This window comes from Bubalus bubalis, chromosome 3 (genome assembly GCF_019923935.1).
Source record: "Bubalus bubalis isolate 160015118507 breed Murrah chromosome 3, NDDB_SH_1, whole genome shotgun sequence".
Lineage (NCBI taxonomy): Eukaryota > Metazoa > Chordata > Mammalia > Artiodactyla > Bovidae > Bubalus > Bubalus bubalis.
In genome coordinates this window covers 71834624-71849325 of record NC_059159.1, presented here as the reverse complement: position 1 = coordinate 71849325, position 14702 = coordinate 71834624, and the positions used below count along the sequence as shown (strand labels likewise).

Here is a 14702-nt window from a genome sequence, read left to right as displayed (position 1 = left end):
CATCTATGCTTGACTAAAATCAGGATTTAAATTGGACAATGGTTCAGTGCTTCTTCTGACCTAGAAAAACTGATACATTTAATTTTTGGAGTAATTTTAAAATTTTGAGAAAGGTTTATTTCAGGGCCAAGCCAGGAGAACCGGTGGCCCATGTCCCAAATCTGATTTTTATTTTCAAACTATTAATGTTCACACAAGACTAGGGGCCTGGGGCTCTGTCCACCCGATGTAAAAATAACTGTTTTTCATTCTAGCAATTGATCAGTTCTGTGAGGGAAAAAAATCACAAAGGCTGTTTGAATTTCAGTCAAAAATAGTCAATCTATTGACCCTGGATTAACATATGTGTTTCCTGGAAGGCCGAGAGATGAATTTTCATTGTCATCCCATTTGAAAGAAGGGACATGTCAGTTTCTGCCTGCTGAAGTCTGCCTTAGAAAATTCACGCCTGCCACTGGCCCTCAAACTTCAGGACAAGCTGCCAGAGGCTGTCACAGGTTACTGATCCTGTGCTCAGAGACGGGGGCCTGAGAGCCCGAGCCGGGCCACTCGATGGGAACCTTACCCTGTCTCCTTTGTGGACTTCTGCACACACACACAGGGCTGGCACACGTGTAGACACAAACACAGAGATCACCCGCAAACCTACACAGACCCACACTCACACCACGGGCGCTGCCACAGACCCCTACTGCTAGCAGCAGGGGAGTCGCGACAGAAAAGCAGTGGAATCCAATCTCAGCTTAATCAGTAGGCAATCTCTCAAATGGAGCAAGTAAAGGTCTGGGCAGCAGATCTGAATCTACGGTAGATCTGAATCTGAATCTACAGTGCGTGACTTTGGGGCAATAACGTCACCTCTCCGTGTCTCAGTGTTTCTATCTGTACAAGGTGAGTGTTGAAATAGCACAGTAGTTCTCAAACTTTAATGTGGAGTCCTGTCCCAAGGCTGGGGCTTCCCAGGTGGTGCTAGTGGTAAAGAACCTGCCTGCCAATGCAGGAGATGTAAGAGGTTCGATCCCTGGGTCGAGGAGATCCCCTGGAGAAGAAAATGGCAACCCACTTCAGTATTCCTGCCTGGAGAATCCCATGGGCAGAGGAGCTAGAGTCCATGGAGTTGCAAAGAGCTGGATATGAGTGAAGCAACTAAGCCAAGGCCACAAGTGTGAGGCCTTGCTCTAGGGCCACAGAAGCTGAGCCCAGAAAGAAGGTCATCTCCGGAACTGACAACCCCTTTGTAACTGTTGCCAAAAGCCCCCCTGATTATCACCAGCAGGTTTCCTGATCCCATATTAGTCAAAAATGCCTGCCCCCACTACTCACCCTATAGCATCCTAACCTGTCACCTAAGGCCACTCTTTCAGCAGGAATTTTCTCTGTCTTGAGGCTATAAAAACTGGCTGCTGCTGCTGCTGCTAAGTCACTCCAGTCATGTCCGACTCTGTGACCCTATAGACGGCAGTCCACCAGGCTCCTCTGTCCCTGGGATTCTCCAGGCAAGAATACTGGAGTGGGTTGCCATTTCCTGGCTACTAATCCATGAAAAGTGTCGGCTCTTCCATGAGCCACCCGCTGTCCTAACGGTGTCCTGTTGATTCTCCCTGATCTGTCAGGAGTTCGACCCACTGGGCTCTCAGCGCCCAAGTTATCTCTGCTCTCTGTTCTTAGTAATCTCACTCCTTTCTGCAATACTCCATGTCTGGGAATTCTTTTCCAGCTCATGTTCAGACTGCCACGACATTTAACTCTAGTCCGAATCACCTGGAAGGCTTATTAAAACAGAATGCTTGGGCCTCATCCTAGGGTTTTTGACTCAATCTGGGTGGGGTTCCCTAATTTGCATTTTTAACAAGTTTCTAGCTGATGCTGGTCAGGAGGACCACACTTTAAGAATCAGAGGAGTAGAGGAACGCTCTTGTTTTTATTAGGTCTGAAAAATTTCAACTCTGGACAGACGTCAGGACTAAATGTAAGTTGTCTCCGTTCTCAACCGAAGCTGATTCTGCCTGCAGGGGCCATTCGGCAAGGTCTAGAAACATTTTTGATTGTCTTGGAATCAGGATGTGTTGCTCCCTGCCTCTAGTAAGTAGATGCCTGAGATGCTGTTCAACATTTGAAAATGCCCAGGACACTCCTCACTACAAAGAATTATCTTGTTTAGAATATCACTGGAAAAAGCCGAGGTTCTTTCAAAGATTTTTTTATGTGGATCATTTTTAAAGTCTTTATTGAACTTATTACGATATTGCTTCTGTTTCTAGGTTTTGATTTTTTTGGATCTGAACCCACAACTGCTGCACTGGGAGGCAAGGTCCCAAGCACAGGACTGCCAGGGAAGACCAGAGAAACCCTGCTCTAAGTGATCCAAGTGGGCAAGACTTGGATTTGTATAAAAATGGTGGACGTTGGAATACACCTCAGGGGATGATTGATGTTGACTTTTCATTTCCAGGAAGGAAAAGATCCTCAAAAACTACCTAACATTCTCTGAAGCTAGATTCTGCTCCTTGCTCCTGGACCTCACTCAAGGATGAGCAAGACAGTTACGCCTCTCAGGAAGCTTGCAGATCTCAGATCCCAGGGCAGCCGCCCAACAAAGCACCAGAGCTGGCTCCCAGCGGGGCATATTCCCAGAGCAACATCCATCCGGGATCCGCATCCGGCAGGCCTTGCTCTAGCTTAGGATGGCATAGGTGTTGATTACACTGTGTTCCCATTCTCTGCTTCCAACCCATGGGCTAACGAATGAGGGCAGTCCTTGTGGGTTCTGATTAGAATCTTCACATATCCGTCCCTAAATTTGCAGAATATCATAAGCCAGAAAGACTCTGTGTGTGTGTGTGTGTGTGTGTGTGTGGTGAGAACCACATATTCGAACCATTCCCTATTTCTGCACCTCATCCTGCCAATTACAATCTGCTTGGCGGTGTGAAACTGACAGCCCGCAGCAGTGATGGAGACGGGAGAAGGATGAACAAGGGCTTTGTGCATTCTCAGCTTTAGAGAGAATGTTCAGTGGGGCGGACAGGCATGTAACTGGCAGGTTTAGGAATCAGTAAAAACCAAGAACTGGAAGTCCTAATTTATCGTCTGTTTCAGTACAAGGCTAGACACAGGCTATTTAATATAATGCATTGTTTACAAGTGGAGGAGAGTGGAAGTTATTGATGCATTACAAATGCAGGCAAATGCATCTCATAAGCCAAGGGGTAGGTAATAACAATTGCAGGAGACTAAATTTGACTTTAATCCCCTGAAGAATGGCATGCATACAGCTTAAAATGATAAAAGCTGGAGGGGGTGTGGGGAGAGGGAAGGAGGGAGGGAGGAGATCAAGGGAGACAGAAGGAGACAGAGTGGGTGGGTGGGGGGAGAGAGACAGAAAAAGAGAAACGAGAGCTGGCTTTCTCCTGGGATTATGCATTTCTCGATTAGGAAATAGAGTGGAAATTGAAGGAAAGATTTTTTTAAACCTTGTTTGGATAAACAAGCATCACGCTTGGCAGAGTGTTTTCAGTAGCAGGTCTGGCGTCATGGTCAAGCAGCTTGGAGTGATTTAAAGACCTGCCAATCCCTTAGATAACCCCCAAAGGCAGAAACAGAAAACAAGTCTTCGTTTGATCAGTGCGTGTAGGCTGTTCTGCGTCCCCCATCCCGGGGTCATTAGCGCGCCACAGCCTCACTGGCTGGGTGTAAACAAACTTGCCCAGCCTTTGTGGTTAAAATTCCCCACTGTTGACACTTAGTGCCCAATGCTTTGGACATGGTCGATGTCCTGTGAACGTTGGCTGAGTGGACATGGGGTGATGTAGATGCCCATAAAGAAGTGATATAGCTAGACTCCATATTTCAGAGTCCCTGCAGGGAATGTGGATTTGGAGTCAGTAAAATTGAGTCTACCCCCCACCCACACTGAAATCTCCTCTGCCATATTATTGACTGCAGCTGCTGCTGCTTAGTCACTCAGTCGTGTCCAACTCTTTGAGATCCCATGGACTGTAGCCTGTCAGGCTCCTCTGTCCATGGGATTCTCCAGGCAAGAACACTGGAGTGGGTTGCCATTTCCTTCTCCAGGGGATCTTTCCGACCCAGGGATTGAACCCACGTCTCCTGCATTGGCAGGCAGATTCTTTACCACAGAGCCATCTAGGAAGCCCACTGTGTGGCAAGCACTGTGCTAAAACATCCATGTAGCGTCTCTCTCTTTATGCTCCTCTCCCACTTAGGAGGCAGCAAGCATCATTTATTTTTAACGATGTGGAGATTGAGGCATGGAGAGTTTTCACAGCTGGTGCTGCTGGGGGAGGCTGGCTCTGCAGGGCATCCTTGTCACTGTTGAGGATGTTCTTCATGTGGACCTGAAGCTGGCCTCCCATTCCCACCCAGCAGTCCCCACGGGCTAGTGTGCCCGATGCCGGATTTCCACTATCAACACGGCTCACATTTGCCTGGTTTATGGATATGTTTGCAGTGCACCATCTGCCTTTTCTGGTGATCCAGTGGCAAACAGACGGAGAAAGAAGACTGGCACTGAAGATCTTCCTATGAGAGCTCTCTGAGTGTGGAGCCAAGTGCGTCCAACCTGGGTCCTGGAGCACAGAGGCCCTGCTCATCACTGCAAGAAGCCAGTGTTTGTGGATCAGTCCAGGAGAAAGAAATGAACTTACTCTGGAGAACAAACAGTGGTCTCAGTGACCCCATCTGTGTGCTTAAGCCGGTTGAATCCTGAAGGGAGCCAGTAACGTCACCTCTCTAGGCGAACGCCAATCTGGTAGGTCCTCAGAGAACATTCGTTGAGTATCTCATCAGACAGCATTCTGGCTGATGGTTGTGCTGCCAGCCCGTGTCCTCAGAAAGGCTAAGCCTGGAGAAAGAAAACATTTTTTATTTGGAAGAATGATCTTGACCACTTGCCTCAGACTTTGGGTAATTAGACCTCACCATCTGAAATACTATTTCCTTGCAGCTGGTTTGTATTTTGGGGCTTTGTGTCTTCTGGGTGTTTGCCCTTGAGGCACGATGGGGCTCATCCCTAGTTTTCTATGGGAACCTGTGGGCAAGTCAGCTCCTCTCTCTGGGATGTGTAAGACTTCCCTGGATGTTTCAAAGAGAGAAGCTGAACTATTCCGTGGTTGGCAAGCCCTGTCCATTTTGATTATTTCCTTTCCTTTCTGAGAGCCAGTTCTTTTTCTGTTTTTTTTTTTTTTTTTTTTTTTTATTGGACTACAGTTGATTTATAATGTGTTAGTTTCTGCTGCACACCAAAATGAATCATATATATATGTATATACACACATATATCCACTCTTTTTTTAGATTCTTTCCCCATGTAGATCATTGCAGAGCACTGAGCAGAGTCCCTTGTGCTATTGACATGTGTGTGAGCAGTCAGGCAAGTTCGACTTTTTGCAACCCCATGGACTATAGTCCGCCAGGCTCCTCTCTTCATGAAATTTTCCAGGCAAGAATATTGGAGTGAGTTGCCATTTCTTTCTCCAGGGGATCTTCCCAACCCAGGGATTGAACTTGCGTTTCTTGCATCACCTGCGTTGGCAGGAGGGTTCTTTACCAGCTGAGCCAGTGGGGAAATGCTGTTGACATATGTGTGTATGTGTTAGTCACTTAGTCATGTACGACTCTTTTCGACCCCATAGGCTGGAGCCCACCAGGCTCCTCTGTCGGTGGAATTCTCTAGGCAAGAATACTGGAGTGGGTTGCAGTTCCCTTCACCAGGGGATCTTCCCGACCCAGGAATGAACCCGGGCCTCCTGCATTGCAGGCAGATTCTTTACTGTTTGAGCCACCAGGGAAACCCCTATTGACATATACATACTACTATATATATATGTAAAATAGATAACTAATAAGGACCTACTGTAGAGCCAGTTCTTCTAATTGCACCTTTTCACAGTCTAACAGGCTTGAAAAATTAGAGGCATCTTTGTCCTCGCTCCTGACTCTTATATCCAACCAACTGTCCTTTCTAGTGACTTTATCTCGGAAGTGTCTCCTAGCTAGGCCAGTCTGGCCTTCATGATTACTCACTCATGCAATGGCAGGAAGCTCTGAACTGGTTTTGTTGCCCGAAGCTCTCAATCCAGTTTGCCCCTGCCCAGGCAGAGAGCTTCCAAATGCAGTGTTTACTTGGTGACAATGAGCAGAACACCTTTTACCAAGGAACGATGAGGGAGGTGCGATGGAGCTTTGTGATAGTATTGGTGCGTGATAAGGGATGCAGACATCGTGGTAGCTGGATCATTTAATGAGCACCTACTGTGTGTCAGACTGCTTCAAATGCTAGTCAAACATAATTTATTTTTTTTTTTTAATTTCTTGATAGGGATCATTTTCAAAGTCTTTCGTTTCTGTTTTATGCTTTGGTTTTCTGGCCACAAGGCATGCAGGATACCTGACCAGGGAATGAACCCTCACCTCCCGCATTGGAAGGCAAAGTCTTAACCACTGGACTGCCAGGGAAGTCCCCACAATTTCTAATCTTTGTTAACGGGCTTGATGCCTCTATTATCATCTCAGTGGTAAAGAAGCCTCCTGCCAATGCAGGAGACATGGGTTTGATCCCTGGGTGAGGAAGATCCCCTGGAGAAGGGAATGGCACTCACCCCAGTATTCTTGCCTGGAGAATTCCATGGACAGAGGAGACTGGTGGGCTACAGTCCATGGGGTTGCAAAGAGCCGGACACAACTGAACGACCAACACTTTCACCTTTTTATGGGACCATGAGATGTATTTTGTTTTTCTCTTTTTTAAAGATATTTTTTGGCCACATCACATAGCATATGGGATCTTAGTTCCCTGACCAGGGATAGGATCTACCCCCCTTGCCTTAGCAGCACAGAATCTTAACCACTGAACTTCCAGGGAAATCCCCATCATGTGTATTTTAATACAAATACTGTTTTATAGATGCAGGGTCCAAACTTTCCTGCAGGATTATAACAAGGTTGCTCAGATTGAGATCTAAACCAAATCAGGGGGAAAATATTCTTTTATTTACATACATTTGATCATCAAATACAGTTTCCGCCTATGGTAACCCACCCTCAACCAATCCTTAGAAAGTGAAAGTCTATAAAGGCAAAAAAATATGATTTGTTTTTTAAAGCTCATGTATCCTTGAAATGTTTCAGTTCTTAATTGAGTTCTTGATACAATAGCAGTGTTTTACTATAGTCAGAATGCAAGGAGAATCCAGTTTGGTTGGGGCAAATCTGGTAAATTTGTTCTAACACAACAGAGAATGTGAAATGGTCAAAGAATCAAATCTAGTGGACTTCTCTGGTGGTCCAGTGGTTAAGAATCCACCTGCCAATGCAAGGAACACAGGTTTGATCCCTGGTCTATGAAGATTCCACGTGCTATGGGGCAACTAAGCCCATGTGCCCAAACTACTGAGCCTGAGCACCCTAGAGCCTGTGCTCGGCAACAAGAGAAGCCACCGTCATGATAAGACCGTGCACCGCAACTAGGGAGTAACCCCATCCGCCACAGCTAGAGAAAACCCACTTACAGCAACGAGGACCCAGCACAACCGAATAGGAAACGAATATATAACATTTAAATTTTTTTTAAAAAAGAATCAAATCTAGGGCTACTGTTGGCAGAGAGGGTGTGCCAGAAGTAGCAAGCCAGCAATGATTTTGCAGAGGTGGGAAAGAGAAACATTTCTATGTGGATTTGCAAAAGTTATTATTCTATCAAAAGGAGCAAGCTTCTAAATGTCCTATCTTTCTTGAGGATTTTTTTTGGGGGCAACCCAGAGGTTTCAGACGGGTATTCAGGGAGAGACAGAAAGCCACAGTCATGGAGGAGAAAAAGCCAGTCCCATGGTGATAAATGGCTGGCAAATAGGCATTCAACAGAGAGCCCTGGGAGAAAAGCAAGCACTCTTCTGTAAGTACAATACATGAAGACTCTTTAGAAAACCTGAGGCTAAGAGACAGACATTTTCTGAAATTAGTGGTAATGATGCTGATATCAGGAAATAACCATTCCAGCACAGAATGGCCTGGAACAAGAACAGCCTGAGATGCAGAGGATCGGCCGAACCGGGATCACACGAGAAGAAAATCCCCACAGGACCAGACAGAGTCAGTTCCCGTCACCTTTGAAGAAGGCTTTTCACCCGTTTTCCAATGAGGGGAGATTGGAAGTGAGCATCAGAACCCTGCTGTACACTTCTTATCGTTGTCCCTTGTATAATTGTATTTAAGTTAACTGTACAGGAAACTCTGCAGCTCTTATTCCACGAGTCGGACTCCATTCCATCTTTTTGTTGTCTTCATTAATGCCCTGAGTGAGACAGCCACTTCAGGTGTCCTTGTACACTGATTTGTGGACCAGCTGGAACCTTCTGACTTCTGCACGTGAAATTCTGGTCCAAGCATGGTCCTCATGGAAGTTGGACTTAGCCTGGAATATTCCTTCTGAGTGTGCTGCACCTCCCCAGACCACTGTTTAAAAAATGGCAATTTAGTTGCAACTTCCTGTCTTGATGGATTGGATTCCTTTTTTTCCTTTTTTTTTTTTTTAAAGTTGTAGTTAATTTACAATGTTTTGCCAATCTCTTCTGTATAGCAAAGAGACTCAGTTGTACACATATATACATTCTTTTTTAATATTCTTTTCTGTTATGGTTTATCAGAGAATGCTGAGTGATAATTCCCTGTTATTAAAATCCCCATACGGTGGGACTTTGCTGTTTATCTATTCTAAATGTAATAGTCTGTTCGTAACTCCCAATCCATCCCTCTCCCTCCTCCACCCCTTGGCAACCACAAGTCTGTTCTCTCCCTCTATGAGTCTGTCTCTGTTTTGTCTTTGAGTTCATTTGTGCCATATTTTAGATTCCACATGTAAGTGATATCATATGGTATTTGTCATTCTCTTTCTGACTTACTTCACTTATAACTCTCTGGCTGTACCCATGTTGCTGCAAACAGCATTCTTTTTATGGCTGAGTCTTATTCCATTTGTACATATGCACCACATCTTCTTTATCCATTCATCTGTTGATGGACATTTAGGTTGTTCCCATGTCTTAGCTATTCTGAGAAGTGCTGCTAACGAACATAGAGGTGCATGTATCTTATTGAATTATAGTTTTGTCCAGGTATATTTCCAGGAGTAGAATTGCTGGATCATATGGTAATTCAATTTTTAGTTTTCCGAGAAACCTCCATACTGTTTTCCATAGTGGCTGCACAAATTTACATTCCTTCCAACAGTGTAGGAGGGTTGCCTTTACTTCACAGCTTTTCTAGGATTTGTTATTTGTAGACTTTTTATTGGTGGCCATTCTGACCGGTGTGAGGTGGTACCTCATTGTAGTTTTCATTTGCCTTTGTTTAATAATTAGTGATGCTGAGCATCTTTTCCTGTGCCTACTGGCCATATGTATGTCTTCTTTAGAGCTGCCTCAATAGATTTCTGGGGCCCACCAGCCTTTTTGTTTTTTCCAGCTATTTCTTAAAGCTCCTAAAAATCTCCGGAGATGAATGCAGGAGTGGGGAGACATATACTGATCAAGTTCCTCAAATGGTTTTGCTCTTGAATAGAAAGTAAGAAGAGAAAAGGCCAGTAGGTAAGTAATCAGACTGACACTGGGAAGTGGGTAGAGCCTTCTGCAATGATTGTATATATATATAGGCCTCCCTGATATCTCAGTTGGTAAAGAATCTGCTGCAATGCAGGAGACCCCGATGCAATTCCTGGATCGGGAAGATCCACTGGAGAAGGGATATATGCTGTGCTTAGTTGCTCAGTCCTGTCCAACTCTTTGCGACCCCAGGGACTGTAGCCCACCAGGTTTCTCCGTCCATGGGGATTCTCCAGGCAAGAATACTGGAGTGGGTTGCCATGCCCTCCTTCAACCGATCTTCCTGTCCCAGGGATCAAACTCAGGTCTCCCACATTGCAGGTGGATTCTTTACCATCTGAGCCACCAGGTAAACTCAATGCAATGATAATGCAGCAGCCTAAACTTGAGCAGAGAACGTCTACATCTGGCTGCCTGTCAGCTGCCGGCTCTTGAGGTACAACCCTTGAAGCTTATTAAAGCAATCAGTCTTTTGAGTTGCTAAATCTTCCCTCCCAGTGCTTGTTTACACACCCTGGTACAGAGCAGTTGCTTGGCTAAGGGCTGCCCTGTACCAGCCCATGTTCCCCTGTGTCACTGCCTCAGAAGCCAGCATCCTTGGTGGCTTCCCTGTATGGAGGCACTTGACTTATGTTTCTCCACCAATTTTTTCTGGGGAGGATGAAGGGTGGGAAACATGAAGATGGATGAGGGTAGACTCATTTTCCCTGAAGTAAGAACAAGCTGCCTCTTATTTGTTAATTTTTAATACTTATTCATTTATTTGGCTCTACTGAGTCTTAGTGGCAGCATTCGGGATTTTTAGTTGCAGCATGTGGGATCTAGTTCCCTGACCAGGGACTGAACCCAGGCTCCCTGCATTGGGAGCCTAGAGTCTTAGCCACTGGCCACCAGGCAAGTTCTGCTTTTTATTTTTAATTAGTTGTTCTTTGGCCTGGCTTCTGGGGCAAAATATGCTATTCGTCCATCATGTTCTGAGTCACCATTGATTTTCTGGATCATTTCAGGTGGGATCCCTTCCTTAGCCTCTGTTGGGATATCTGTAAATTGGAAATTTCCAGGTCATTTTTCTGTATTGTTCTTAGGGATATAGAAAACCCAGTAAGGCTGTGTTCTACACGGTAAAATAAGTATTGGGGTGGGGGAAGAGTCTAGACTCAACTTTCTGTGATGTTTTCATAGATGCGAAAGGCAACTTGAGAATATTTACACCTTGGCACCTTCTATCACGGAGCTTCCCTGGTGAGTCAGCAGTAAAGAATCTGCCTCTAATGCAGTAGACCTGGGTTTGATCCCTCAGATGGGAAGATCCCCTGGAGAAGGAAATGACAACCCATTCCAGCATTCTTGCCTGGGACATCCCATGGACAGAGGAGCCTGGTAAGCTGCAGTTCATGGGGTTGCAAAAGAATCAGACACGACTTGGTGACTAAAACAACCACCTTCTATCACATGTGACAGAACTACAGTATAGGACGTGACAGAGGTCCTAAAGGACTCCATGGCTGGCTGCCTCTAGGACTCAAAGTCTCCAATTCTGAAACCATGCCCGTCCCCCATTATACCTTGCTCTTTCCGCATTGCCTTTGTTTAAGGTACCTCGTCAATTCTCAAATCTTAGACCTTTAGGCTCCTGGGTGCACCACTCAAAAGAAATCATTCTATGTAGATGTGAATGTAATTAAAGTTGCTTTTCTTAACAATGTGGTAAGATTGACATTTTAGCAGCTTAAGTCCTTTTTTTCCCCCTGACAGATTATTTTCTTTATTCAGATAAAGCCTGTGTTCTATTTTGAATGCTGGGAGAAGGCAGATTTTTTTTCATTTAGAGTTTGAGGCAATTAGAGCTACGGATTAATTTCTCACATGAAGAGGAATGTTTTGTCTTCAAATCTGCACCTGCTCAACCCCCATTTCCAGAGAATCGTCGTAAGTTGTAGTACTAAAGAGGAAGAGGAAATACTTAGCAGGGTCAGAGGGAATCACTAACGGCAAATCAATAATGGAGTATTTCAGAACTCTAAAGAGATATGGCATAGTGTAATGGAAAATGGTGGGATCATTTAGGTGTGGTTTCACTTGTGTGGGGCTACTGGAAAGAGCCAGAACTGACCATCAAGCATCAAAGAACTATATGTCTTTTGTTGTTGTTTAGCCGCTAAGTCATACCCGACTGTTTTGTGACCCCCATGGACTATAGCCTGCCGGGTTCCTCTGTCCATGGGATATGTCTCTTAGTTCTTTCCAACAACAAATTCATGTGTGCCCTTTACCTCTCTGTGCCACTCTCAAAAGTGCTTCTCCTCTTATATTTCTGGTCTTTGTTAAGAGCATCTATGTCCTCAGCTAGCCACGCCAGAAATCTTGGGGCCATCTTTGATGACTCCTTATTCCTTTTACTCTATCATGGACCAGAGTTGACTTCTTTTTAAAATTATTTCTTTACTATTTATTATTTATGGCTGCACTGGGTCTTCACTGCTGTGCATGGGCTTTCTTTAGTTGCACTGAGTGCTGGCTACTCTTCATTGTGGTGGGCAAGCTTCTCATTGCATTGCTTTCTCTTGCCGTGGAACATGGCTGTAGGTGCTTGGGCTCAGTAGCTGGGGCATGTGGGTTCTAGGGTGTTCAGGCTTCAGAAGTTGCAGCACGCAGGCCTGATAGTTGAGGCTCGAGGGCTCTAGAGCCAGGCTTAGGAGTTGTGGGACATGTGCTTAGTTGCTCCGAGGCATTTGGGATCACCAGGGATTGAACCCATGTCCCCTGCATTGGCAGGCGGATTCTTATTCACTGCACAACCAGGGAAATCCAAGAGTCGGCTTCTTACCTAGCATCCATTCCTTCCCTCTCCCATTGCTCACAGCCTGCAGATTTCCTTTGAAGAATCACTTCCTTACTTTGTATTGCTATGCGGTTTGGATAGACTTTACCCTGCCCCTCACCCAAGGGATGGGCTCCTGATTAGACTCAGTCAGCAAAATTCTGTCTCATGTCACAGAGATTGGCTTAGAGGTCCAAGCCGTTCCCTGTATGGGCACTTCTTTACCCCAGAGTTTGGTTCCGTTTGATCCACGTGGAATAAATGCAGGACTTCTGTATGAGGGCTGGAGGAAGGAAAACCTGTTTGTTTTTTTTCCTTTGAATGAGGTGGTATGCAAATATGAGGTCTGGAAGGCGGAGCCCATTTTTCTACCATGAAGGTCAGCAAGCCGATACAGTTGCAGAAACCAGTAATAGAGAAACCAAGCACCACCCTCGGGGAGTTGGAGAATTCAGGTTTATTACATCTGCAGGCCCAGAGCTCTGAGCCCCACACAAAGGGGTTACAGAGTTTTTATAAACCTACTATAGTGGGTACCACAACTGCTAATAGGCTGGTTTAAACCACACGGTTTCACGCGCGTGGGAACAGCAGTCAAGATGAGGAGGGGGATGCCTCACCTTTACACGGACAGGCATGATTAAGCAGGTTTCCAGGGGCTGGGCAATTGCAAAGAGCAGGACAAGGGTGAGTGAGATAAGCTCCAGTTCCTAGTTTTGTAAATCCCTGCTTTCTGAGACTATGTGACCTACGTGATCCAGTAAGCTGAGTTACAGAGGCAGAAGGAGCAGGAGGTTATGTAAAACTTTAACTTTTCCTCTTCAATACAGACCATTCCTCCAGGAGAACAGAGCCAATGGATGATAGGGATGCAGAACCGGAGCCCAGGGTTTGTGTTTTTGTGACTGGTTAATTTCGTTTAGCGTGACATCTCAGGACTCGTCCATGTTGTAGCACGTGATAGAGTTTCCCTCCTTGTTAAGGCTGAAGAGCATCCCACTGTGTGTATACATTACCACATTTAGTTTATCTGTTTATTCGTCAATGGACACTTGGGTTGCTTCTACCACTTGGCGTTTGTGAATAATGCTGTTATTAACCTGAGTGTGCAAATATCTCTTCAAGATCTTGTTTTGAGTGTTTTGGATGAATTCCCCAAAGTGGAATTGCTGAACCTAAAAATAGTTCTATTTTTTATTTTTAACGAAACTCTATGCTGTTTTCCATCTGACTGCATCATTTTACAATCCCACCAACAGCGCACTAGGGTTTCATTTTCTCTACATCCTTGCCAACACTTGGTATTTTCTGGTTTTTGATGGTAGCCATTCCAATGGATGGGTTTCCCTGGTGGCTCAGTGGTAAAGAATCTGCCTGTAATACGGGAGATGTGGGTTCAATCCCTGGGTAGGGAAGATCCCGTGGAGGTGGAAATGGCAACTCACTCCAGTATTATTGCCTGGGAAATCCCTTGGTCAGGGGAGCCTCGTGGGCTATATTCTGTGGGATCACAAAGAGTTGAACATGACTGAGCAACTAACACTTTCTTTTCTTTCTTTCCTCCCCAGGAATACTGGAATGGGGGAGACAGTGATGTGTGTATTCTGAAGAAGTTTCTCAAGTAATTCTGATGCCCTCCTCCATCTGCATTTCTCACCCCAGGATCACCCCAAAGGAGATCCTGCATCTTCTTGTGTCTTTTGTACTTCTGTCCAAATTCTTCCCTATATTCTGACTATATTCAGTCTCTGCCTTTGCTGGTGTTGTTCCAGAATGTTCTTTTCCATATCAACCTTCTGTCACACCCCAGATCCTCCTGCTCACACCTAACATCCCCAAATATTCTCTTCTTTGCTCTGTCCCCAAATCTTCTTTCCTTCTCAACCCATGGTTAAAATAAAATTCACACCCCTCTTGGCCACCCCATTAACTTCCACTTGGGGACAGAAACTTTGCCTCGCTATCACTTGTTTACTTGCCTTCGGGTCCTACCAGGAGGTGAACCGTTAGAGGACCAGGGCTGTGTGGGTTTCATCTTTAGAGCTTTGCCAGGCACACACGGCGCTCAGCCACTAAGTGAGGGAATACATGCCTGAACACATCAGAGAGAATAAACTCCAGGAGACGTTTTATAAACCAGACAGTGCAGCAAAGATGGAAAGCATCATTTTTTTTTTTTTTTTTAGAAAGCATCATTGTTATTTATTTTATTTACTTATTCAGCTGTGTGGGTTCTTTGATCTTCATTGTGGCATGCGGGATCT

General features: G+C 45.2%; 1 long non-coding RNA gene across 1 annotated transcript; it reads left to right on the top strand.

Annotated features, from left to right (window-relative positions):
- Positions 1-10113: 10113 nt before the first annotated feature.
- LOC123332750 lies at positions 10114-14388 on the top strand. The gene is made up of 3 exons (XR_006549744.1): positions 10114-10624; positions 10800-10997; positions 14007-14388. It is a non-coding gene; the product is annotated as an uncharacterized LOC123332750 (long non-coding RNA).
- Positions 14389-14702: the final 314 nt, after the last annotated feature.